Source organism: Mustela nigripes, chromosome 7 (genome assembly GCF_022355385.1).
Source record: "Mustela nigripes isolate SB6536 chromosome 7, MUSNIG.SB6536, whole genome shotgun sequence".
Lineage (NCBI taxonomy): Eukaryota > Metazoa > Chordata > Mammalia > Carnivora > Mustelidae > Mustela > Mustela nigripes.
This window is the reverse complement of record NC_081563.1, coordinates 62136541-62161786: the sequence shown is the minus strand read 5'-3', so window position 1 is coordinate 62161786 and position 25246 is coordinate 62136541. Positions and strand designations below refer to the sequence as shown.

Below are 25246 nucleotides of genomic sequence, written 5' to 3'. Positions count from 1 at the left end.
GCTTGCACGCTCTCTCTCTAACAAATAAATAAAATCTTTTAAAAAGAGAGGGGGGAAAAAAGAGAGACATGGCAACTAAATGCAATTCAAAGCCTGGAATGGATCCTGTGCTTAAAGTAAATATAATGCTATAAAGGACATCATTGATAAAATTGACAAAATTAGAATATGGAGTACAGATTTGATAGAAGCATCACTTTGCTGTTAAATTTCCTGTTATTTGGTCACTTTATTCTGGTTATATAAGATACCTTTGTTCTTAAGGAATATACACTGAAATCCTAACACACCTACTCTCAAATGATTCAGAAAGCACTACAACAGACAGATAAAAAACATATGTGCCAAAATGTTAAAAAAAAAAAAAAAACTGGTGAATCTGGATAAAAGGTATATGAGGGTATTATTCTTACAACTTTTCTCTAAGTTTAAAATTATTTCAAAATAAGACATTTAGGGACGCCTGGGTGGCTCAGTTGGTTAAGCAGCTGCCTTCGGCTCAGGTCATGATCCCAGCGTCCTGGGATCGAGTCCCACATCGGGCTCCTTGCTCAGCAGGGAGCCTGCTTCTCCCTCTGCTTCTGCCTGCCATTCTGTCTGCCTGTGCTCGCTCTCTCCCCCCCTCTCTCTCTGATAAATAAATAAAATCTTTAAAAAAAAAATAAGACATTTAAAAAAATATATGAAAGTGAAAAGAGAAGAGCGCCTTCCATAGTCCCATGCCAACAACATCAGCGCTGCTGAATTTCAGTACCACAAAGCTGTTCAGCCAAGAGCCCTTACCTAAAGTAAACCTTGCAAAACCATACACAGCAGCCTTGGCGAAGGGCTCCTTCATCCTTCTAATAAACTGTATTGGGGCTCCTCTGAACGTCTCTATCTTTGCAGTCAAACGACCCCTGACCAGTTATTCCTCAACCTACCAGACAAAGAGAGCAGCATGCTACAGCCAGGTTCCAGTCTTCTCCTGCAAGGCCTTCATCTCATGGTTGTATGTTTCTCCTCTACTCTAGGAACTTCTGATGTCTTGTTCATCCGTGGGTCCCAAGTGATTGACACACAGAATATGCTCACTAACTGTTTCAGTACTGAGTGGAGTGGAGTATGTTGACTGTGGGGATTTAGTCTATCATCAGTCTTAACAAGTCAAGGGTGTATACCCCCATACAAGCCATCTCAGGTATGCCTGTGCTAGTGCCCTCTCCCCAAACATGTGCCAGGAGAATGCTGGAGTGACCAGCACCAGCATTATGTCTCCACCTGATGGCTTAGACACTACTTTGGTGGACTTCCTGCATTTTATATTAAGCCTGGGGATGGAGAACACGTAGAGAAGAACTTTAGCCCTATTGTAATTACTTACTGTAAATGTGGATAGCAAGAACTTCCTTAAAATGGTTTAAGCTTTCTGGGAGTTAGAAAAGTAGGTGAGAAATCTTTGCAGATCCCTCCACCCAAATTACTGCTCTATAATTAAAAGGTGAGAGGGCTCCAGCTCCCATAGCCTATCAGAAACTCCTGAGTTCCAATTCCAAGCATTAAGAATATGTGAGTCTTTCAGATTCTCACTCTGACCAGGCCTGACCTATACAGGTAAGAGCCTGAACTCAAAACCGCCATACCTTCAACTGTTCTCCTTGTCCCTTATAAGCCAGGCCTCACAGAGGCAATAGAAGGGAAAAAAACCTCAGTAACAGACCACAGAAGTAAGCTTCTCCATTCAACTCAGACCTTTCCTTGAAATTCCTTCCCAATTCTTATTCCTGAGCTATGCAGAAGGTAATGAAAACAACGAACAGGTGAAGAGAAGAAATGGTTCTTGGAGAAAAATATGGAACTGAAAAGACCAGAAATAACATCGGTCTACTCTATTTCAACAAGAACTTTACTACAAATCTGACTAGCTCTACAAAGGTGTCTAGCTCTACTGCCTAACCAGAGACAAGAGACAAGAAAGTCTTAAGTCAAAATTCTCTTATCTAAAACCAAAACACGGTTTTCCTACCTCTATTTTAATCATTTTGAAGTTACAGAGGAGTTACTACTTCCGTAAGCAGATAAATAAGCTTTCAAAGACAGTTTTGTGATCTATCTACTTGGATGACATGTTTTCCAAAGCCTAGAACCCAGGAAGTGAATTCAAATGAAAAGGACACTACAGTGGTCTTGAAACGTTGAGTTATTCAGAGAGCTCTGACAAAACACCTGGTTCCTATTGGGATAGTTTTAGGGGAAATTCTTAATTGGATGGAGAAAAAACTATGTCCATGGAGCCTTTAACAGAACTAAAACCTCCTTGGAATATCTCTGCCACCAACTCTGGCTTGTCACCTGAGGGGGAGGAAAGCCTCCATAGAATAAAGGAATGAATAGACCCTAACAGTGATTCTAATGAAAAACTAATTAGGAATATAGCAAGGAGATTATTAATTCCTGCCAGAATCAAAATTACAGACCTTATCATACTGGAAACATGAGCAGTAGAAAAGAAGAACTCTCAGACCAGCTTTGAAAACTGCCACCTGGAAGGAAGGACATGATGAATGTGAATGCCCCAAAGGGAGCTGGAGACAGGGGCAAACCAGAAGGTTTAATGCTAAAGACATACCTTGCCCTGACTTTGGAGAGGTTGCAGGACTGAGAGGTTATCACACCGTGTGTGACTCAGAGTCAGGGTGGGCAACTGGGGCAGAACTGTTGCTGACTCAAGGCAACTACAGACACAAGGCAGAGTATTGAGGAGAAGTTGAATGTATGTAGAGGGCAAATGGACACAGGAACCCCACACTGAAAAGAAAAGGAATTACATTCTTCTATAGGGCATAGGAAAAGTGTGCCTTAAATCTGTTCTAATGTTTTCCAAGAGTTGAACTGAATAGGTCCTGGGATTTTTTTTAAAACTATAAGAAAATTTTGCAATTATATGCCAAATGAGACTTGAAATAAATTTTATGGATTTTATTTCTAAGATGGTAAAACATGGACTGATTTAGTCCTTAGCCCAAGGACATGAACAAGGGAATTCCTATTTTGAAGATGGGCAGGTTAAGTTCTAAAACAAAACTGAAGAGCTACTTCATGAGAAACAGAAGGCCAGCCCTCTTTGAAGCTGGAATGGAGACTGAGGAATCCTACATTGGTGTTGGGTCCAGGCCTCTACAAGGCGGTCCTTCTCTCTACTCTGTCCTTGCATGCCTTGGAAAATGTATCTCTATTTCTTCAGATCATTTGTAGTCTCCTCTTTTCCCTTGCCCCCCATCAAGAGCTGGACAATGTTGTAATTTTCTGTTACTAAAATTTTTATTTCTCTAAAGTGGTCATAAATGCTGGCTTGATGACAATCCAGAAATACTCCATATACTAAACACAAAAAACTCGCTATGAAAATTGCTTGGTTTATTTTTGTTTATGTTATTGAGTTCTTGCAAATGACACAGCTGAATGTTTATCCTACCATAAGGAAATGCATTTTGGTATTTGTATTTTTGTTTTTTTTGTGGGTTTTTTTAAGGTTTGCTTTAAAAGATAAGAGCAATAAAGAGGGAACTTAAACACATACACACCCATATCACACACACAAACACACGCTCACACATAATTCTAAATTTAGGGAAAAGTTACTCTATAACCTTCAAAATTTTATTTTCTTCTTTTCCATAAAGATTAAAATACCTAATTCAGCAATATTAAAACACAAACTGAGATAGACTAGACCTTCACCATTTTCTCTGTACTGCACCCATACCTTTTCCTAGGATGGCTGCTGAAGACCCAAGAGGCTTTATCCCACCCTCATGAAAGAGTTCCTCTTAAAAAGTCTTGATTGTAGAAGTAGACTGTCCTAACCAGAATGGATAAAGACAAAGACGTCCAGTGGGGAGCAAAACAAAGGGACAATGAGAAAAGGACAACCCTTCTTAATACCATTAATAATCTAAGACTCCCAAAATTATAGTGGTAATAGGCAATTTAAGAAGATTTCATGGAGATGGCTGTGAAATGGCAATTAAATCTATATGAATGTGTAAAGCAAACAATGGAGAAATAGGATATGAGGCATATGCATATAAGGTCCCTCATTTTACAATCACATATAATAAATGAGAGCACTGAGAGTTGAACTAATAATCTGAGTTACACAATTCTTGGCCACTGATGGAAGGCCTGCCTGCCCTAGACCTCAAGTGAACCATTGCTGGGACCTTAGTTCATCTTCTCCTTGATGGGAAAACTAAATGAGTGAATATCCACAACAGTATTCCACTATCCTCTCTTGAAACTTCCTAGGGTGAATAGGTGCTACATTACGTTGTGTTTTTCTAAAAGATGTTCATTAGTCTCTAGCCCTCCAAACCTCACAATACTGAGTGTTATAAAGAAATGGCTGCTGGGCTTCCAAAAGTTGACAAACCCATAGGGAAAAAAAAAAAAAAAATCCCAGCTAGTTGTTTCTTCCTGGAGAGCAACATGCAACCAGGGCACGGAGGTCCCTTTTGAACATCTCCTGAGTAATAAGAATGTATAATATGAAAACAAATGTGTAAGAAGAAAATCTTATTGGCCAAAGATCTCAAAGAAAAAAACCGACCACTCCATTCACCCTATGAGTAGTTTCTATCTTTGTGATCCCTGAGATTTTGGTCATATGCTGTTTTGGCACTATAAGACCAAAGAGGCCATAACTACTAAATGGTATAATATAGATTACAAAAAGCATGGGCTTCAGCTAGAACTGGGTTCAAATCCTGGTTCCTCCTTTCATTGGTGATGATGGGCATTACCTCTCTTTCATTCCCATCTCCATCACAAAGGATTAAGTGAAACCACATGTGCAGCTGGTACTCAAAAACATCTTCCCCTTACATGAGGTTTACAGAGCTTGTCTCCAGAAAGATCCTATGATTCCACAAACAACACAGATGCACTTATGTCAGCACTAGCTGACTAAGAAAAGGAATCAGGGATCCTTTCACAAAATAGAAAGTGAGACACAAACTAGAATTAAGACACAGACATTGAATCCTTTCCAATCATGGGACTGTATCAGCTCTCTCAAATGAAACTATGCTTAGTACCCTATATTTGGCACTGAGGCAGGATATGGAATGATACATCATTGGTTAATTTGTTTCTCCTTAAATTTTTCTAATTCTATATAAGTTTAAAATAAAATCAGGGGGATCTCGTGTTCAAAGTAGTTAACTTATACAAAAAGCTAGATCAGCATGCTAATTTTCTCCTATGCAACAACCTGGTAGCATACCCAAGAGTAGATTATCTTGAAAAAGTAAAACTGTCACTAGGGGTGCCTGGGTGGCTCAGTGGGTTTAAAGTCTCTGCCATCAGCTCAGGTCATGGGATCGAGCCCCACACCGGGCTCTCTGCTCCGCGGGGAGCCTGCGTCCCCCCGGCCCCCTTCCTGACTCTCTGCCTACTTGTGATCTCTGCCTGTCAAATAAATAAACAAAATCTTAAAAAAAAAAAAAAAAAACTATTTGAATAAATGAATTCAGTCAAGTTGCAGGATAGAAAATCAATATACAGAAATCTATGGGCTTCTACACACTAACAATGAACTAGCAGAAAGAGAAATTTAAAAAGTAATCCCATTTATAATTGTATCAAGAAAAATAAAATACCTAAGGGGGTGCCTGGGTGGCTCAATTGGTTAAGTGGCCAACTCTTTGATTTCTGCTCAGGTCATGATCTCAGGGTCCCAAGATCACACCCCATATCAGGCCCCATGCTTGATGATTTTCACTCTCTGTCCTCCCACCAGCCCTCACACACTCTCCCTCTCTCTTAAATAAATAAGTCTTTAAAAAAAAATACCTAGGAATAAATTTAACAGCAAGAAGTTAAAGAACCTGTACTCTGAAAATCATAAGATGCTAATGAAAGAAATTCAAGATGACACAAATGGGAGGATACACCATGCTCATGAATTTGAAGAACCATTATTAAAATGTCTGTACTACCAATAGCAATCTATAGATTCAATGCAATCTCTATCAAAATACCAATGGTATTTTTCACACAACAGCAACAACCCTAAAATTTGTATTGAAACCACAGAAGACCGCAAACAGCCAAAGCAATATTGGAAACTAAGAATAAAGCTACAGGTGTCACAATCCCAGATTTCCAACTATACTACAAAGCTACAGTAATCAGAACTGTATCGTACTGGCAAAAAAACAGAAATGTAGATCAATGGAACAAACTAGAGAGCCCAGAAATAAACCCATACTTAATAAGGTCAGTTAATTTACAACAAAGGAGACCAGAGTATACAATAGGGAAAATAAACAGTGCTAGGAAAACTAGGCAGCTATATGAAAAAGTGAAATTGGACCACTTTCTTACACCATATACAAAATGGATTAAAGAACTAAGTGTAAGACCTGAAACCATAAGCCCCCTAAAGGACAATGTAGGCAATAAACTCTTTGATAATGACCTTAGCAGTATTTTTCTGGGTCTGTCTCCCCAGGTAAGGGAAACAAAAGCAAAAATAAACTTAGACTACATCAAGCTGAAAAGCTTTTGCAGAGCAAAGGAAACAATCAACAAAACAAAAATGCAACCTACTGAATGGAAGAAGGCATTTCAAATGGTGCATCCAATAAGGGGTTAATATCTAAAATGCATAAAGAACTTATACAACTCAATAGCAAAAACAATCATCACCATCATCATCATCGTCATCTGATTAAAATCGACAGAGAATCTGAATAAATAATTCTCCAAAGAAGACATCCAGGTGGCACAGGAAAAGGTGCTGTAAATCACTAATCCGCAGGGAAATGCAAATCAAAACTGCAGTGAGATACCACCTCACACCAGTCAGAATGGCTAGTATTGAAAACACAAGATACAATATGATGAGGACGCAGAAAATAGAGAACCCTGGTGCACTGTTGGTGGGAATGGAAATTAGTGTAGCTACTATGGAAAACAGTATGGAAGTTTCTAAAAAAAAAAACAAAAAACAAAAAACAAAACGAAAAACACTAATATGAAAAATCTGTGTACACCCCAATGCTTATTACAGCATTATTTACCATAACCAATACATGGAAAGAATAGAAGTGTCCATCAGCAGATGAATGGATACATGGTATATATATACACAATGGAATATTACTCGATCATTAAAAAGAATGAGATCTTGCCATTCACAATATGGAAGGACCTAGGGGATATTATGCTAAATGAAGTAAGTCAGAAAAATAAGTACCATCTTATTTCACTTATATGTGGAATCTAAAGAACAAAACAAAGAAAACCAAACTAATAGGTACAAAGAACAGATTGGTGGTTCCCAGAAGAGAAGAGGGTTAAAGGGATTGGCAAAAGAGGTGAAGGGGATTAAGAGGTACAAATTTCCTATTATAAGATAAATTAGTCATGAGATGAGAAGTGTAGCATAGGGGATATAGTCAATATTGTAATAGCTTTGTATGGTGACAGATGATAGCTACACTTGTAAGCACTTTGTAATATATATTATTGATGAATCACTATGTTGTACACCTGAAACTAATATTATATGTCAACATTTTTAGAATAAGAATTTTTTTTAAGATTATTTATTTATTTATTTATTTGACAGAGAGAAATCACAAGTAGATGGAGAGGCAGGCAGAGAGAGAGAGGGAAGCAGGCTCCCTGAGATCATGACCTGAGCCGAAGGCAGCGTCTTAACCCACTGATCCACCCAGGCGCCCACGTCAACATTTTTAAAAGAGGTAGATTACCTTTGTGACAATTTCAGAACAGTCACCTGTGGTTTCAGACTGTGTTCAATGGAGGCAGGAGGTTCTGCAATGTTGGGGTAGAGGTAAGCTGAGCTGACAGAAATCCAGACCCCTGCTTTCACTCCAATCTGAGCACTCTCAGGCCTTGAGATCACCAGAAGATCACCAGCTGTGTCTTTAGTTAAGTATTTAACCAATCTGGGCCTGTTTCCTCATCTGTAAAGTGAGGAGGAAGAGGGTGGTCTATCATCTACAAAGCCTCACTCAGCCCCAGTCTCTTCTAGCTACACATTTTTTTAAACTCAATTTTATCCTCTTCTCTCAGGAACACAGTTTTGAATCAATTAAATGAATCCAGAAAATGATAATGCTTCTAAAGTTCCAAAGCACTCGGATTATAAAAAGCTATTTTCTCGTGGTTGATGAAAGAGCTGAAAATACACTACTAATGTGTGCCAGATACTGGACTAGGTACTTTACCGAGAGCTCCTCGTTACATTGGGGCACCTGGAGCTAGAGAGGGAGGAGACCAACATGGGATGAGGGCTACAGGTGACATGTGCTGGGCTAAGTGTGTGGCGTATATTATCATGTGAGGGATGCATCATCCTCCAGTGTTTATGGAGGCCCAAAATTCAAGTATGAAGCACAGTCACAATTCAAGTGCAGGTCTGACGGTTCCAAAGCCCACAGTCTTTCCTGGACTGCTTGCAGTGAGTGAGAAGAGCTGGACTCTAGTAAGAGTTTTGCAGAAATGATGTAACATGGAATAGAAATTTACCCGTTCTGGGCCTCAACACTTCTCACCAAAAAAATTCCCTAGGTTAAGCCTCAAAGTTCCCCAAGGCTCTAAGATTCTCTGATTCTCCAGCCAACTCAACAACCGCAAAAAGCAAATGTATTGGGTATCGGTGAAGCGAGGTTCATCCCTACATATAATTGGATTTCATTGCTCTCTGAGTCTTTTTCCTCCTCTAGCTTTTCCCCTTATCCTCCTCCCTCCCAAAAATCAGCCCCCAAAGATTCAGGTAACCATTCAGATTTGAACAATTCAAATTAGCAGAATACATGTTACACGGTAATATACCTTACCATAAAAAGGCAGGACAGTGGGTTTATGAGAGCTTCAAAACCAAGTGTCTTCTTATTTCCCTTCTCCCGGCTAATCAAAGAGGGCCCCCGGGACAGTTATTTGTTGATCGTTGAATGTTAGGTGGTGTCCTCTCCGGCCCTTTCAATTCAGATATCAACCAAAAGACCTGAGAAGTTATTGTATTTCTGGGATTTTCCTTTGTTTTTTTGTTTTTTGTTTTTAAGTGCAAAAAGATATTCAACGGAATGAAAGAGAAGCATTGACGTTTCCATTGGTAATCTGGTCTGTGTGTTCCCTGCTACTGAGCATTTTCAGAAGGCCTGACTGTCTGGGTTAATTGTTTAATGCTTTTAGTTAGAATTAAACTTTGCACCTGCTCTGACAGTGATAAATTAAATGTGCTCCTTTTCCAATACTGTTGCCCTCTTTAAGTAGAGACCAAGAAGTGTATCTCCCTTCTTCCCCTGCATTTGAGGAATCTCTGCTACACTGGAGTGTAAACCAGCATAATTTGTCACCAGAGCTAGCGCCAATTAAATTGATTGCGTTGGACTGAACTCTGGGACCCCTAATGCAAGCACTAAGGGAAAAATGGGCTCTTTTCTGCCCATTCCCCCATGTGGCACTTAGGCATAGCTCAACAGTGGAAGGCTTTCAAGGTTCAAAAGGGTTTTATTTTCAAAAGAAATGGGCATTGATCAGCTGCATTTAAAGGCAAAGATAATTCCAGAGCTTGAAGGCTGGATTTGTGTTTAAGGTCTAAATCTCTTTCTTTAACCTTGGGGGGGGCCAGTATAACATAAAAGCAACAAAGAGATTAAGATTACAAAGGGTTTGCAAGTGTAAATGATGCAGTGGTATTCTCCAAACATAACACAGTCCCCCATTCACAAGTCCAGGCACAGGCCAGCATTTGATCTGTTGGTTTTACACCTGTAAAAACAACTTGTGCTTATTTGTCACTCAGCAAACAGTTTCGGGCAAGAGAGGAAGAAAAAGGAAAGTCGAAGAGGAGTAAACCTGCTCTTCCTGCAGAGTTCAAACATGTCTTCCCCAAACTGACTGAAAAGCAAAAAGACTAAAGGTCAGCATGGCAGAGGCCATCAGAAACTCCCCCTTGGCTGGTGTAGTACACACCACACAAGAATATGAAAAACAGGGTGTTCTGTTCCAACCCTCGGTCATTTCCTTCATTATCCCAGTCTCTGGTGCTTGGGTTGGTTATGTCACACCCTTCCAAGGCAGGTGGTAAGTAAACTTGTTTGAAAATACCAGCCGCTTCTTGTTCCTTTATTAATGAGCTACCCAGCTGTATATTCTTATATCTTGCTTTTAGCTCAATTCCCCACATTCTGTCCTGTATAGTAGCACCATTTGAATAAGCTCAGATATAAATCAAGTGTACAAAGAGACCCAGACTCCAAATCAGTGGATCCTATCATGGCACATGGGGAAACCAGCAGTAAGTGTACCCATTACCTCAAGCTCAGATCTCCTTATTCATCTGTTCTCTTTCTCCTTCAGAAACATAGATCATCTATTAATTCTATCCCCTGGTTCTTCTTTTCACAAACTGAAGCCTTGCCAGGAACATCAAGCCTTCATTGCTAAGCCAGGTGGTGCTAAGCCAATGGTGTCTTGCTACTTCAGAGAAAGGGGAATAGGACAGATATTTATTGAGACTTTCAAGGCCAGATCAAACACATGGACACCCTGAGAAGGTTAATTATTGGGTATGAACCCAAGTGACTAAAAATTCAGTGCTCCTTTAAAACAAACAAAGAAACAGGAGTTCACCATTCATTTAGGAAAGAGACCTTGCACCAGTGAAAAGAAACTGAAAATGGATGATTCAGATGGCAGCTATCTCCCTAACTTCTGGAGCAATTCAGCTCTGGCTCTAAACTTGCATACTGCACCCAGAAAACAAAATCCTTGTAGTGTAGTGAAATCTTATAATCAAGCATCATCTTTGGGGGTCTTATTCCTTTCCTGAGAATATCATTGATGTAGTTCTTCTTAGCCCTATACCATAATCTCCTTGGTAAGAATTCCAAGTTCTAAGAAAATCCTATCTTGTTACATTTCCAAGGATGTTTTGCCATGCCAAAGTTGTATCAGCACCTTCTGTTAGTTTTTGATGCTGTGAAACAAACTACAAAGAGCACAGTAGTTCAAGACAACACCCGTTTATTATCTCATAGTTTCTATGCACCAGAAAATCTGGGTACAGATTAGCTGAATCCTCTGCTCGGGGTCTTACCAGACTGAAATCCATTCATCAGCTGGGTTGCAATCTTATCTAAGACTCAAGGTCCTCTTCTAAGCTCACTAGTCATTGACAGAATTCAGTTACCTCCTCCCCATTTTCTTACTGGCTATTGGCCACAGATCACTCTCAGGTCCTACTTGCCAAATGCCCTCCCTACAAGCAGTTCATAGCATGTCCTTTGCTCCTTGAAAACCAGAAAAAAAAAAAATCTCCAACTTTTCTCAAGGACACATCTGTTTAGGTCCAGCCCATCCAGAATAATCTGCCTTTTGATTAGGTAAAATTCAACTGCTTAGGAACCTTAATTTTATCTGCAAAACACCTTCACCTTTGCCATAGAATGCCACATAACCTAATCATAAAAATGCTATCCTTTCATATTCACAGGTCTTATCCATGTTCAAGAGGAGAGAATTATATATGGCATATATACCAGGGGTAAGGAATCTTGAGAGTCATTTTAGAATTCTGTATACCACAGACCTGCTTACAGAGAAATACCCGAGGCTTACCCACTCCTTGACCTAGCTGTTGTTCAAAGCCTTGTATCAGAAATGCCATACACTTCTTTCTAACAAACTCTCCCCTAACAAGTTCTCCTGGTTTTTATATTCCCAATTTTCATTTGCTTATAGATCCATAAGGAAACCACTGGCACTGCAATGTCGTAGGTGATGGGCCACTAAGACCCACATAGCCCCCTAAAGGAAGATCTTAACAGGCCTGTGTAAGTGGTCTGGTGTGACTTTCTAAAATGGCATGACACACACCCTGCCTCTTATAGATACCTTTAAATGGGAACAAGCCAAAAGATGCTTTATGAATGCACAAAAGAATGAGCAAAAAACCAAACTTTCTCATATAAATCATTCTAGTAGCCTTTTCATGAATGAGAAAGAGGGAAAGAAAAAGTAAGAAGGGAAAAAAGGAGGGAGAGAGGGAGGGAGGAAGAGAGGAAGAGTGCATGGTGTTCTAGGCTACTACATTTTTATTGGGCTATAAGGGGAAATATTTGACGTATCCATTAACTATGAGAAAGAAATACATTCTATCCCACTGACCTGAAGGAATGCTCATCCTAAGGTTGTTACATTATCCTCAACCTTATTCAAGGACTACAAATGGCAACCCATGTCCTACCACATTAAGCCAAAATGCCGTATCACTTTTATCTCAGTCCAACACTCAGAGCTATAACCTGGCCCTACTATCTAACAAACCAGACTTCCCAGAACTGCTCATCACAATTCTTACATTTTGTTGTCCCACAAAAGCACCCATTCCTTTTGCCACAGTCAGTCTACCATGCCGTTACTTGCCCGTTTTTCCTACTAACACCATCGCATTAATTCCCTTATTTTTTCACCATCTACCATGTACCAGGAGCTAAAGACACAGATTCATTCACGCCTCTTCCAGGAAAACTTCAGAAACTGACTTGAACTCTTATCTCTAACTCCTTTAACTAATTGTAAAGTCTGAATTCAATTTAGCTTTCACTGGATATCTGCTTTAGTTTGCTGTGGCACCTATCTTCTTGTTTTCTGAGATGGTTCCTTGTGCACTCTAGAACAGGGTTTTTTAAAACTATGAGGCAGTATTTTAGTAAAATATGAAATCAACTTAGTAGGTTGCAACCAGAATTTTAATTGGAATGCCTGGAAAAAGAACAAAAAAGGAGAGATCAGTATACAGATAACAAAGGTGTCCGGTTTTATGAAATTTTTTTCTTTTGATATATAATTTGCATGTATACTTACAAATTGAAACCTAAGTTTGTGGTATTGTACAATGAAATAAAAATCTATTGATAATTGTGAGTTATTGTTAAAAGACAGTTTTTAAAGCCCAAGAATGCATGAAGAAAAACATAACGTACGCAGATGAAGTTCCTACAAAAATCAAAACAGGCCAAAAAGATGTCAGATCAGAAAACCTAAAGCTCAAAATAAATAAGCTGCCTCTGCACTCGTGGAAGCAGATCTAGCACCCTCATGTCTCCCGATAAGGAGAGTGATAAGCAGTCATATTTATATGTAATTTTATCATTTGCTTAAGGTTTCATATTATGTCACCAGCCTTCCATAAAGAAAGCCAAGAAGACTTTATGATTTTCATTTTTCAAAATATGAGCCTTGAGAGGTTAGGTGGCTTGTCCAAGGCTTTACAGCAAGTCAGTGTCAAATCTTCTGACACAAACCCCAAGTTCTTTCCTCTACTTGCTTGGAAAATTATAGACTGGTTTATGAGAATCCTTCCTATCATTAAGGCACTGAGACAAAATCTCCCTCTCTCAAAATATATCTCTGATAGTTCCCATGACCTAACCCACAACTTCTAACACTATCTGGCATGGTTCTCTGGTCAGTGGTTGCTGCAGAAGGGTAATTCCATTACAAGACCCCCAAAGTTGGGGGGGGGGGGGAGCATGACTTATTTTTCTTGCTAAATTCTCCCTTATTGCCTTATCTATGGATGGTCTCAGCCTCTCACACCAGTTAGATATAAAGAAGAAGAAAATAAACTTAGTGTGGGACCAGAAATGGTCAAAGCAACAGGCGAAGTGAAAGCCAGCCCACTGCTGTGGGGCCCCATCCTGTTATTTCAAAATATCAGGCATTCACAGTGGGTGCCTATACTAGGCAAGCACTGTAAAGAGTGCTGTGGAGCTTACAATTTAGAGGTACAGACGGACAGGCAGTCTGAAACTGAAATGCAGAGCAGAAAGCAACAAAGGCTAAGTCGAGGCACCAGACTTGGCTGTGTAGATGGGAGAGAGAGGGAGGATGGATGAGAGATGGCTTCAGAACTGTGAAAGCAGCTTCAGAGCTGAGCCTTGGAAGTCACCAAGATGCTACGTGCAGAGACTTTTGAGACTTGTCACTAGCTCCATTTGCAGGACTCAATTCAGATTCTCTGGAGCAGAAGGATCAAGCGCGACCATGATTAAAGCAAAGGTCACAGGCAGTCCAGAAAGACCTGCCCGCCAGGCTTTAAGACCTCTGCCAATGTCTAGGCTGCAGATGGAGCCAATCAGCCAAACAAAGGTCAAAGATTTTATCCCTGAAGTGGGCTACCAAGTCAGCCTAGTGCTCAGCCCTGAAGTCCAACAGGAAGAGTTACCTCTGGCTCCAGCGAGCTTATAAAACCGATTGTCCTCGGGCTGCTCTTGTTCATCACATAGACAGTATCAACCAGGCACCCTCATCTGTGACGGTCTGAAATACGAATGAGCAGATGAGCCCTTCAAACCCTCCCAGATCAGGTAGAAGTCATGCAAAGCTGGAGCTCAGAGACAGGTTGGAACCGGCCTAGAGAACAGCCTATGTTTTTACAGTGCTGGGTTGGTGGGAAAGAGGTCTCTCCTCCTCCTGCCCTCAATGTGGCAGTTTCTCTGGATGCAAGACAAAATACCTACGTGTTTCTCAAGTGGGTCAGGAAACCCCTGAAAGACAGAGAGAAGAATCTACCGACTGATTTGTGGTCCCACCATAAGGGGCCTTCAGGCTCCTTTGTTCACCTATGGGTGTAGGCCAAAAGAGTGATCCAAACCCTCTTTCTCTGAGAAAGGGCACCGTGACAGCAAATATTCTCCCTCAAAGGGGTCTGCAAAGGTAAAGGCCATGGTGACAGACACCTGAGCCTCCCCCAAAGTCCGCCGATCAGCGTTTTGAAGGTGAAGCCTGTTGAACAAAGGATTATTCAGTGCACAGTTGCCAAGTGCCAGCTGAGGGGATTTCCACACCTCACTTCCAACACAGCAGGAGAATGTAAGTAGCAGGATCTAGTCATGTCTGTCTTCTTTACATTCTGAAAGGCTGGGCTGAATTTGTGCAAGTCCTATCAGTCATTACCATGTACTCACTTTGGGCTTTTTATGGCCAAGGATTTAAGATTTCCAAGGTGCTTATGAGTGTGAGTTATAGCTCCTTCCCACACAGATCTCCCTCTCTCTCTCTCCAGGGAGGGCAGAAATACTCTGCCCTCAGGCAAGAAGACTAACAGCAGAGAGGGATCAAATGATCTGGTCCAGAACCAATAAAGGGAGAGAATGCACCATTCCTTTCCTTTCTCAGCGCTCCAGTTTCCAGGGCCAGTTTTACAAAATACATTAAGATCTGAATGTGTACAGTAGGATAGCAAGCATTCCCAAGAGGCTTTTTGGAAGGACTATGTATAAATCTTCCTAATGCAGACTTCTTTTTAAAAAAATAACATCTTTTGTTTCTCCCTGATAGAAAAGTAATAAATCTTCATTGAAAAAATCTGAAAATATAAGAAAACAGAGATCACTCAATAATCCAATACCCAGAGATAACAAGTATTAACATTCTGATATCCTCTTTTTGTATGCATGAATTTACTTTTTTTCAAACTAAGGCTATACTTTTCTATCCCTGAGTAGTCTGCTGTTTCTACACATAACATCTGACTGTGCATATTTCCCCATGTTGATAGTTAATTTCTATAACATCATTTTAAATAACTGAGACATCACGCATTAGAGGGATGTGCCACAATTTCTTTTACCAATCTCCTTTTCGGACATTTGAGTTGCTTCCAAATATTCTCAAACATAAAGAAGGCTGCAGTAGAAGTGCCAGCTATACTAAAGAAGGTTTGGGCAATATGGTAAAACCTTCAGACCAGACTCCAACACTATTTAGTAATTTGCTCTTCCTTTTATGGAAATGGTACCCAAGTGAAGTTTGGTATATCCTTCCCTGGATCCTTTGATAAATAGGATATATGGCCAGCACACAACAATGACACAGATGGCATCAGAAAGGGGAAAGAGCCCTAGACAAAAATCGAGAGACCTGATTCCATCACCAGTTTATAATTCACCATGTGACCTGAGTATAATTCACCATGTGACCTCTGAACACTTTTCCCATCCACTAAATAAGGAGATTGGACCAGATGACTTTAATAGTCCTTCTAGTCCTAAGACTGACCTGACAATACTATTTGGGAGACAGCACTCAAACCCAACGCAGTGAACTATACAGGCCCATCTATTACCAAAGGGAGACTGCGTGAATCAAAAGCACCGTTCTCAGCTGTGTTAGGAAGCAACTGTACACCACACATGAATTGTTCCCAAAATAATTCATGGCTTAGAAAGAATTCATTTTAATAACTGAAAAGAGATTCGAGACTTCTCCCATGATAAGGGCACTGTCAACTTCCTTTCTGATTGCTCTCAAGAGTGGGAGAGAAGTTAGGGGATTTGGAGTTCATGTACCTGGAAAAGCATGGAATGTGGCATCTACATTATTGTATGACCCCTTACAACTGAATCCTCATGGTCTTCAAAGTGCTATGAAAAGATGTTACTGCTCCTCCCCATTCCCTTCTCAGTGATTCCCCAGGGGAAAGCAGACTAACTGCATCCATTTGAGAGATGAGGAGCCTGAAATGAAAGCACTCCTTGATGTAGTAAAGGAGTGTCTCATGGCTCTGGCCCTGATCCCCGGCCTGCCCAAACCAGTCTGACATCAACTATTTGCTGCCTGATCTAGGTGTGCCTGCAGCAATATCTTATACATCCTAAGTGCATGGCAGTGAGATCCACCGGGTAACAAGACCGCTATCATCTTGCCAAGAAAGGGCATTCTCAGCACAGCTGCTGTGTAGAGAGGACCCTAGGAAAAGCAGAATAAGACAGTGAGGAGGAGAGGAGAAAGGAAATTCCCTAAGGGGTGGGTCAAAACTGGAGGCTCTGTACGCCTTCCTCAATAGCCCGAGCCCTGGGTTTCAGTAGCTGTCACTGGATCTCCCCCAACTTTCCTGGGTGTGTGGCCAGAGCCAAAGAGCCTGCATGGCTCACATTCAAACTTGTCTCTGCTCATGGCACCCATGTCCATTCAGGTGAGCAAAAGCACACCCTGTTTTGAACAGGGGTGGGGAGCTGTCATCATAAAGCTCTCCGGGAGGCTACTGTGTGCCTAAGGGGCTGGCCCCCACCCTGTCTTTGAAATATGTAGGCTATGTCGAGGCAGACACAGCTCATCTTAATTCTTATGTCAGTAAACTATTCCTGAAGGGTTCAGCCTCTAGTCAATCATCCCCTCTAAGCCAGGGAGTATAAACCATATTTTATCCCCTGCTGAAAATGCAGAGCAAACTAAAGAGAGTTGGCAATAACAACCAAGAGAAAGAAAAAAGCCTCTGGTGTGGGATGACACAGACTGATTCAAATACTCCAAAATTACCACCAGGGCCGTGTTCCCAAGGGGAGCTCAGCTCAGGAGGGAGAAAAATTCAGTCAGTCTCAAAGCAGCCATGAATCCATATATAGATATATAGATATATATGCAACAGCAAGAATTTCCTGCCCAGGAACTGCCCCGACATTGAAAGCCCAGCTCAGGTTGAGCAGCCCACAAAACCTGAGATCCTCTGAGGCTACCCTCCTCCTCGTCTTCCTCCTCTTCCTCCCCGAAGGCTCCACTTCAGCAGAGGCACAATCCTCCCAAATCACAAGAAATTAAAGTTGTGTGGCTCCAGGAAGCTACCTAATCATTTTGGAAGAACCCTGATATTTGAGAAAGAATAACTTACGGCTGGTCAGCCAAAGATGTGGAGTTGAAGCAACTGCGAGGGAAAGTTCGATCAGTCCCAATTCTCCACCCACTGACCCAGGATCGTGGAGAGACAACAGGGACAGGAGCACAGAAGACTGGGCTCTTGGTGGAGCTCCACAGGGACTGTGTAGGATCATAGGCAGCCCCAAGGCTCAGTCTGGCTCAACCCCCTTGCCTTCCAGTCTGGGGATTACAATTCCTGCCCAGCCCCCTCACCAGGTTGTGATGAGGATGCATGTGAGCACCTCCAATTCAGCCAGCAGTGAGGGCTCCTCTGTGTGATGTTCCTAGGAACCAACAAGTTATAATATGGGGGAAAAAGTTCCACATTAAAAAAATGAAGAAGAATAAATTTCTTTAAAAAGAAGATAACACATGTATAAGGAACAGATCTCTTGAAGAAGACAATCAAAGCTGTAGGAGCAAGACCTGGACAGCACTAGATGCAACATGGAAGGGCATTTCAGCTGGAATGAAAAGTTACTCCAAAAATAGTCTGTAAAAACGCTTTGGAAAATACAAATCTACTTTCCTGCGGGCATCACCTAGTCCTACAATGCCTCATGGTCTCAAAAGGCTCTACCACATGTAACCCGTTCTGGCCTTCAACATTCTGTACAAATGATGACGTTACCGAGAAAGAGAACGAGCTTGTCGAATATCAGCACTCCTGGGGCACTCACTGTGTGAACAGCACGATGGTCAACAGCTCATTCTCCAGTCACTTGCCTGATGCCTCCCTTACTAGCCTTGTGACGGAGGCAAGTTATTTACCTCTCAGAGCCTCAGTTTTTGGCCCTGCAAAGTAAATACAGTAACTGCACTGACTCATAGGGTTATTCTGATAAATGATACAAAGAATTGGATGAGAACTTGGTGTCTAGCACATAGTGAATAATTGCCCAATAATCACTGGAGATAATTTCGGGCACTTAATTAAAGTAGAAGACCTGCTAGGTGTGCGATCTTGAGCACTCTCGTATGATCCTTTGACCGCGGTCTTTCTGAGCGTCGGAGATCCTGTCTGTAGAACTTGTTGAACAGGGTCAGCTCTCAACTTCACTTCAACCCTAACATTCTATGGTTTTAATGACATCAAAGTCTGTGAAAGCATCTCAAAAATCAACTTTCAACAAAATCCTTCTGAACACCCTCGATTGCCAAGCACTTCTGTAGAAACAGAGAAACTCCCTTGATGACCCCTGAATTTAAAGAGGTGAGCAGATGTAAAAAGGCACAATAGTCCAAAGGGATCTCTCTACGGAGGTCACAGATTGAGTTACGTAAGAGGCCAGAGCTTGCCCCTAGCTCCACTGGTTCTCCAAGCATGGTCCCCAGACCTGCAGAGTCAGCACCACCTGGAACTTGGCAGACATGTAAATTCTCTGGCCCACCTCAGACCCATTGAATCAGAAACTGTGGGAGTGGAACCTAGAAATCTGAGTCTTTGCAAACTCTCTAGGTGATTTGGACACATGCTAAAATTTGAGAAGTGCTGCTCTAGGATAACATAGGAAGTCTCTGTGGTTGGGCGTTAGCCCCTGTTGTCACTTAGCTTTTATCTTCTCAAAATCTAAGCTAGGACAGGCTCTCTTCAAGCTCCCCTGTGCCCTGCTTCCTTGCCCTTTGGTCTGAAGAATGAAGAGTTACAACCAACTGGAGGCAGTGGCTAAACCTGACCCTGAGAGAGACTGACCATTCTGCATTCCCACCCTCCAACACCAGATGGCTCGCACAGCCAGACACAGTTATGTCCTAAAAACCTTACCCAGCAGCCCCACAGGAAGGAAGACAGATGAATTTCTGCAGGGACCTGACAAAAATGGAAGGCCACACTAAGGAAGAGGCCAGGAGAGGAGAGAAGTTTTGTGAGGCATGATCAGGAGGCCCCATCCCCAAGTGCCACCTTACACCTCAGCAGCACAAGCGTTCGTCAGCCTAGCCTGTACGTCCACCCTGGCTCCCAGAAATCCCACTTGAAGAAGGCTGCCCAGCCACTCCTCTCCATCTCATATTCAGCTGGTCCCTTCGTATATCACAAGGAGGACCGAAGCTGAATGGTGTGGGGTTTTTTGTGTTTTTTTGTTTGTTTGTTTTTAAGATTGGGTAGGGCATTCTTTTTCTTAGGAGAATCTCTTGCTACATCTGGATAAATGGACAACTGGCTGCAAGCCCTATCAGGAAAGTCCGACAACTGCAAGGATACCAGACCCAGGCAGCACCCCATGTAGGGCAGCACTGAAGAGTCTCACAGTGGAAGCACCTTCCTCGGCCAAGCTCTCAAACTCTCCTTTAATTCATGGCTCTTTCTGACTCACAAACTTCAGTGCAAGCTAGTGACCAAGTTTTAGACCCTCTTCTGGGCACCAGGCCCTTGGCTGACAGCCCCACACAGTGGGCACAGGTTCTCATACTACACAGTCAGCCTCACCTTTCCAGCCTCCCCAACACAGCCTGACCTCCAGGCACTGTTAAACATGGTATCATGGAGACCCCGCGGACCCATTCACTCTTATCACCCACACCTTTAGTTCCTCTCATCTATAATTCAGGAGAAGAGAGAACAAGTAGGAAGCGTAACAAAAGAATGAATACTGAGATGACAAAGTCGCAGTGAACATAGCAGAAAAAGAGAGCATCTAGGTTCTCAGAACTCAGAGACATTATCAGGCAAGAAAAGAAGTCCAACCTGGCTTCATATCCTCTGGTTAACTGGCATGGCCATCACATTTTCTTTTTGCAAAGTTGATGAGCTTATTTTTGGGCTTAGAGACAAATGATCATTCATATAGACAAGCAGCCAATACAAGACTCTCCACCACCTGCTAGAAGTTCCCCTCTAGCATTCAGGGCTCCTCTGTGTTCTGGACAGCTGTCTAATGAGCTGAACTCAACCCTGGAGATCAGACAGAGACTAGGACTTCAGACATAAGGCTAAATCGTCTGCAGAGGCCATTAACAACCCATGACTCCAGCCCAACAGACTGCTAAAGCCACTCCTTTCTCAAGCTCTCATGTGATCTCATCCTAATTATTTTCAAATGGTTTTAAGACACTTGAACTAAAAATAAGGTGACCATTCAGCCACAGCCCCCAGAAAGGACAAAGTCTTCTCCACAGATAGTAAAGAAACTGGACTGTTGTTCACTAACAGTATACTGTAAATATAAGCTATTTATTTCTGATAGAGTTCTCAAACTTGGAAGAGTAGGTGGCTATGGAGGTCTGAAAAATGATCTCATCATGGCACAATATTGTCACTGTGCTGACTTTTTCAAAAGAAAACTTGTACTGAAGTTTCTTTCTCTTCCTCTCTCTCCTCTTTTTCCCTCTCTATTCCTTCCCTTTCACTAGTCATTCCTTTCTTTATACTCTTCCTTCTTTCTCCTCTTTTTCATACTAAAGAAGTCTAAGACTTTTGTTACAAAAAATAATTATACACAGATTCAAGTGGCTGAACTTTCATGCATTCCTTTCTCTTAAAAAAAAAAAAAGCTATTCCTAAGAGAGAAGGGCTAATAAAGTCCTATATCTTTGATGATAGTGATGCAGTAGTACAAACAAATTATAGTGTTCAGAAAGTTTGAGAGACTGAAAAGAAATGCACAACGTGTAACACCAAATTTGCCTGTCAAGGTTTTTTTTTTTTATTATTATTACTGCTTGTTTCATTTTATTTTATTCTTAAAGCTGATGTTTGCAGCTATTTGCTTCACCATAGGAAATTCCAGATCCAAGAATACTGATTTACAACTTCAATCATCACCTGACAAATACAGCCCTTGCTAAGTGAGAGCTGATCCATAACAGGTATTTCAAATTTTCATAAGTCACAACATATCAACCCTAAAGTGAAGAGTTTCATTCACAGGAAACAATTTTCTAAAATCAGCAAATATTTTTTGTAAAGGAAAAAAAAAAGAATAAAGGGGTAAAAAACCTTCCTATAAAGATAACTTCTCACCTGAATACAAGAACCTCTGCATTAAAATATGGTGAGGTCTGTGGTTTTTATTATTTTTATTGTATCGCTCTCCTACAACCCAGATTTAACTCTTGCCTTTCCCTACCGAGGCTTTCCAGGAACCGATACAGATGGGCTGGTTGGTAGCCTTAACAGAATACCCAGAGTTAACCCATAAGCCCCAGAGCTCCTGCTTATTGTCACAAAACTTTGTGTCTTAGCCATTCTGACATCCTATTTCAAGTTTTCATGGAACATGAGGCCATTTTAGCATTGAATTATTGCCTCATATTTATTGTATATATATGCTCCCCCAAAAAATGCTGCTGCTGCCAGAACTATTAATCCCTTATCTGATATAGAAGTACAAAGATCGAAGTATCACCCATTCAATAATGTTCTTTCTTCTCTATCTTCTATTTTGTATAAAACAACAAAAAAAAGCATAATGTTTCCTTTTTCAAAAAATTCAATTGTACCTGAAAAATTTATGCAGCTACCAGTGAAACCAAAATATCTAGATAATTTCTAGTTTACTTTTAAAAAGTAAAGATTTGGGCAATAAAAAATTCAAAGATAATTCCCAAGTTACTCATTTTGGGAATGTGAGTAATAAACTTTGACACAAGAAAGATTTTTTTTTTTTTTTTACTTTTTTAAAGAGACTTATTCTGTAAAAGTGAAGCTTTATACCATCACTAGGATAGCTCACTAATTTATTTTATGAGAACTTAAATATCTCACTTGGGAAATTTTCAGGTTAGGGTGGTTAGCTTCCAATTTATTTAGAAAAGCAAACAGTTCTAATAAAAACGTATCAAAATCCAAGGCATATGGGTGGCTCAGTCAGTTAAGTCTGCCTTCAGCTTAGGTCATGATCCCAGGGTGCTGGGACTGAACCCCACATTGGGCTCCCTGCTCAGCCAGGAGCCCATCTCTCTCTCTCTCCCTCTGCCCCTCTGTTCCACTTGCGCTTTCTCAAGCACTCTCTCTCTCTCAAATAAAGTATTTTTTTAAAAAGCTTCAAAATCTTAATATGCAATAAGAAAGCATGATGTGCTTTCGTACCCTCAAATTAATTTGGGGAGGAAAAGGGGAAAAAAACAAAAACAAACAAACAAAACCACTATGCAAAATATTATATGTTAAAGAGCAGCACCTAATGGTAGAATCAGGTATTGCAGGCTAGCTCTCTTCTGCATTGAAAATACGCCTGGCGGGGCACCTGGGTGGCTCAGTGGGTTAAAGCCTCTGCCTTCAGCTCAGGTCATGATACCAGGGTCCTGGGATCGAGCCCCGCATCGGGCTCTCTGCTCAGCAGGGAGCCTGCTTCCTCCTCTCTCTGCCTGCCTCTCTGCCTACTTGTGATCTCTGTCTGTCAAATAAATAAATAAAATCTAAAAAAAATAAAAGAAAATACGCCTGGTTAAGGAAGCCTGAGGGCTGAGTTCTAGGCAACCTACTGAATGGGAGAAGATATTTGCAAATCCTTTATCCATAAAGTAGTTAATATCCAAAATATATAAAGAACCCATACAATTGAATACTAAAATAAATAAATAAATAAAAATAACATGATTTAAAAATGGGTAGAGAACCTGAACAGATATTTTTACAAAGACCTACAGATGACCAACAGACAGAAGAAAAGATGCTAAACATCACTGATCATCAAGAAAATGTAAATGCAAAAATGAGATACTACCTTACACTTGTTAGAATGACTACTATCAAAAAGCCAAGAAATAAGCACTGGCAATGATGTGGCGAAAAGGGAACCCTTGTGCCCTGCTGATGGAAATGCAAATTGTTGCAGCCACTATGGAAAACAGTATGAAAGTTACTCAGGAAATAAAAATAGAACTACCATATAATCAAGCAATTCTACCTCTAGGTATTTATCCAAAGAAAACAAAAACACTGGGACACCTGGATGGCTCAGTTGATTAGGCACCCTGCTCTTGATTTTGCCTCAGGTCATGATCTCAAGGTCTGGGATAGAGCCCAGCTGCATCAGGCACCACATTCAGCAGGGGGTCTGCTTGAGAATTCTCTCTCCCTCTCCTTCTACTCCTCCCTCAACTTGTTCTCTCCCTCTCTCTCTCTCTCTAAAATAAATAAATTTTTTAAAAAAAAGAAAAAACAACACTAATTAGAAAAAATATATGCACTGCAGCATTATTCACAATAGTGAAGATATGGAAACAACCTAAGTGTCCATTAATAGATAGATAAAAAGATGTGGCAATATACACACAATGGAATATAACTTAGCCATAAAAAAAGAATGAAACCTTCCCATTTGCAACAACATGAATGGACCTTGAAAGTATTATGCTAAGTGAATTAAGTCAGAAAAAGACAAATACCATAGAATTATACTTATATGTCAAATTTTAAAAACCAAACAAACAAAACTAAACTAATAGATACGGAGAATAGGTTGGTGGTTGCCAGAAGAGGTGTTGGGAGATAGATGAAATAAGTGAAAGAGGACAAAAGGTATAAGCTTCCGGGGTGTCAGCTGACTGCTCGGCTGCTGCCGTTTGCAGCCGTTGAGACTCCACCAGGCCGCTGTCGCTGTTACCGCCGTTGCCCCGCCGCCGCCGCCGCCATGGCTCAATACAAGGGCGCCGCGTGCGAAGCGGGCGGCACCATGCACCTGATGAAGAAGAGGGAGAAGCAGCGCAAGCAGATGGAGCAGATGAAGCAGCGGATCGCGGAGGAGAACATCATGAAATCCAACATCGACAAGAAGTTCTCCACTCACTATGACACCGTGGAGGCGGAGCTCAAGTCTAGCACCATTGGTCTCGTGACCCTGAATGACATGAAGGCCAAGCAGGAGGCCCTGGTGAAGGAGAGGGAGAAGCAGCTGGCAAAGAAAGAGCAGTCGAAGGAGCTGCAGCTGAAGCTGGAGAAGCTGCGAGAGAAGGGGCACAAGCAGGAGGCCAAGCGCAAGATCTCCAGCCTGTCCTTCACCCTGGAGGAAGAGGAGGAGGCGGGCGATGAGAAGGAGTAGGCGGCCGCATATGAGGAGGAGCTGGAGAGGGAAGAGGTCACCACAAAGAAGAGGAAACTGGGGAAGAACCCTGATGTGGACACCAGCTTCCTACCTGACCAGACCGCGAGGAAGAGGAGAACCGGCTCCGGGAAGAGCTGCGTCAGGAGTGGGAGGCCAAGCAGGAGAAGATCAAGAGTGAGGAGATCGAAATCACCTTCAGTTACTGGGATGGCTCTGGGGGCGAACGGGGAAGATGAAAAAGGGCAACACAATGCAGCAGTTCCTGCAGAAGGCACTGGAGATCCTGCGCAAAGACTTCAGCGAGCTCAGGTCGGCGGGGGTGGATTTTTTCTTTTTCATTTTTTGTTTTTTTTTTCTCACCATCTGGTAAAATTTTTTTAACTTTTACCCTTTTCTTTTTTAACATTTTTTAACTAGTTTATCTAATATATTTTTTCTTTTTTATATTTTTCTTTATTCGTTTTCTTTTTTTAAAAAAATTCTTTTCTTTTTTTTTTTTCTTTTTTTCCTTTCTCCCTTTTTGAACCTCTTTTTATCCCCTT

The 25246-nt window shown here is 41.3% G+C and overlaps 1 pseudogene; it reads left to right on the top strand.

Moving 5' to 3' along the window:
- Positions 1 to 24292: 24292 nt before the first annotated feature.
- LOC132022558 (protein FAM50A-like) lies at positions 24293 to 25029 on the top strand (annotated as a pseudogene).
- Positions 25030 to 25246: the final 217 nt, after the last annotated feature.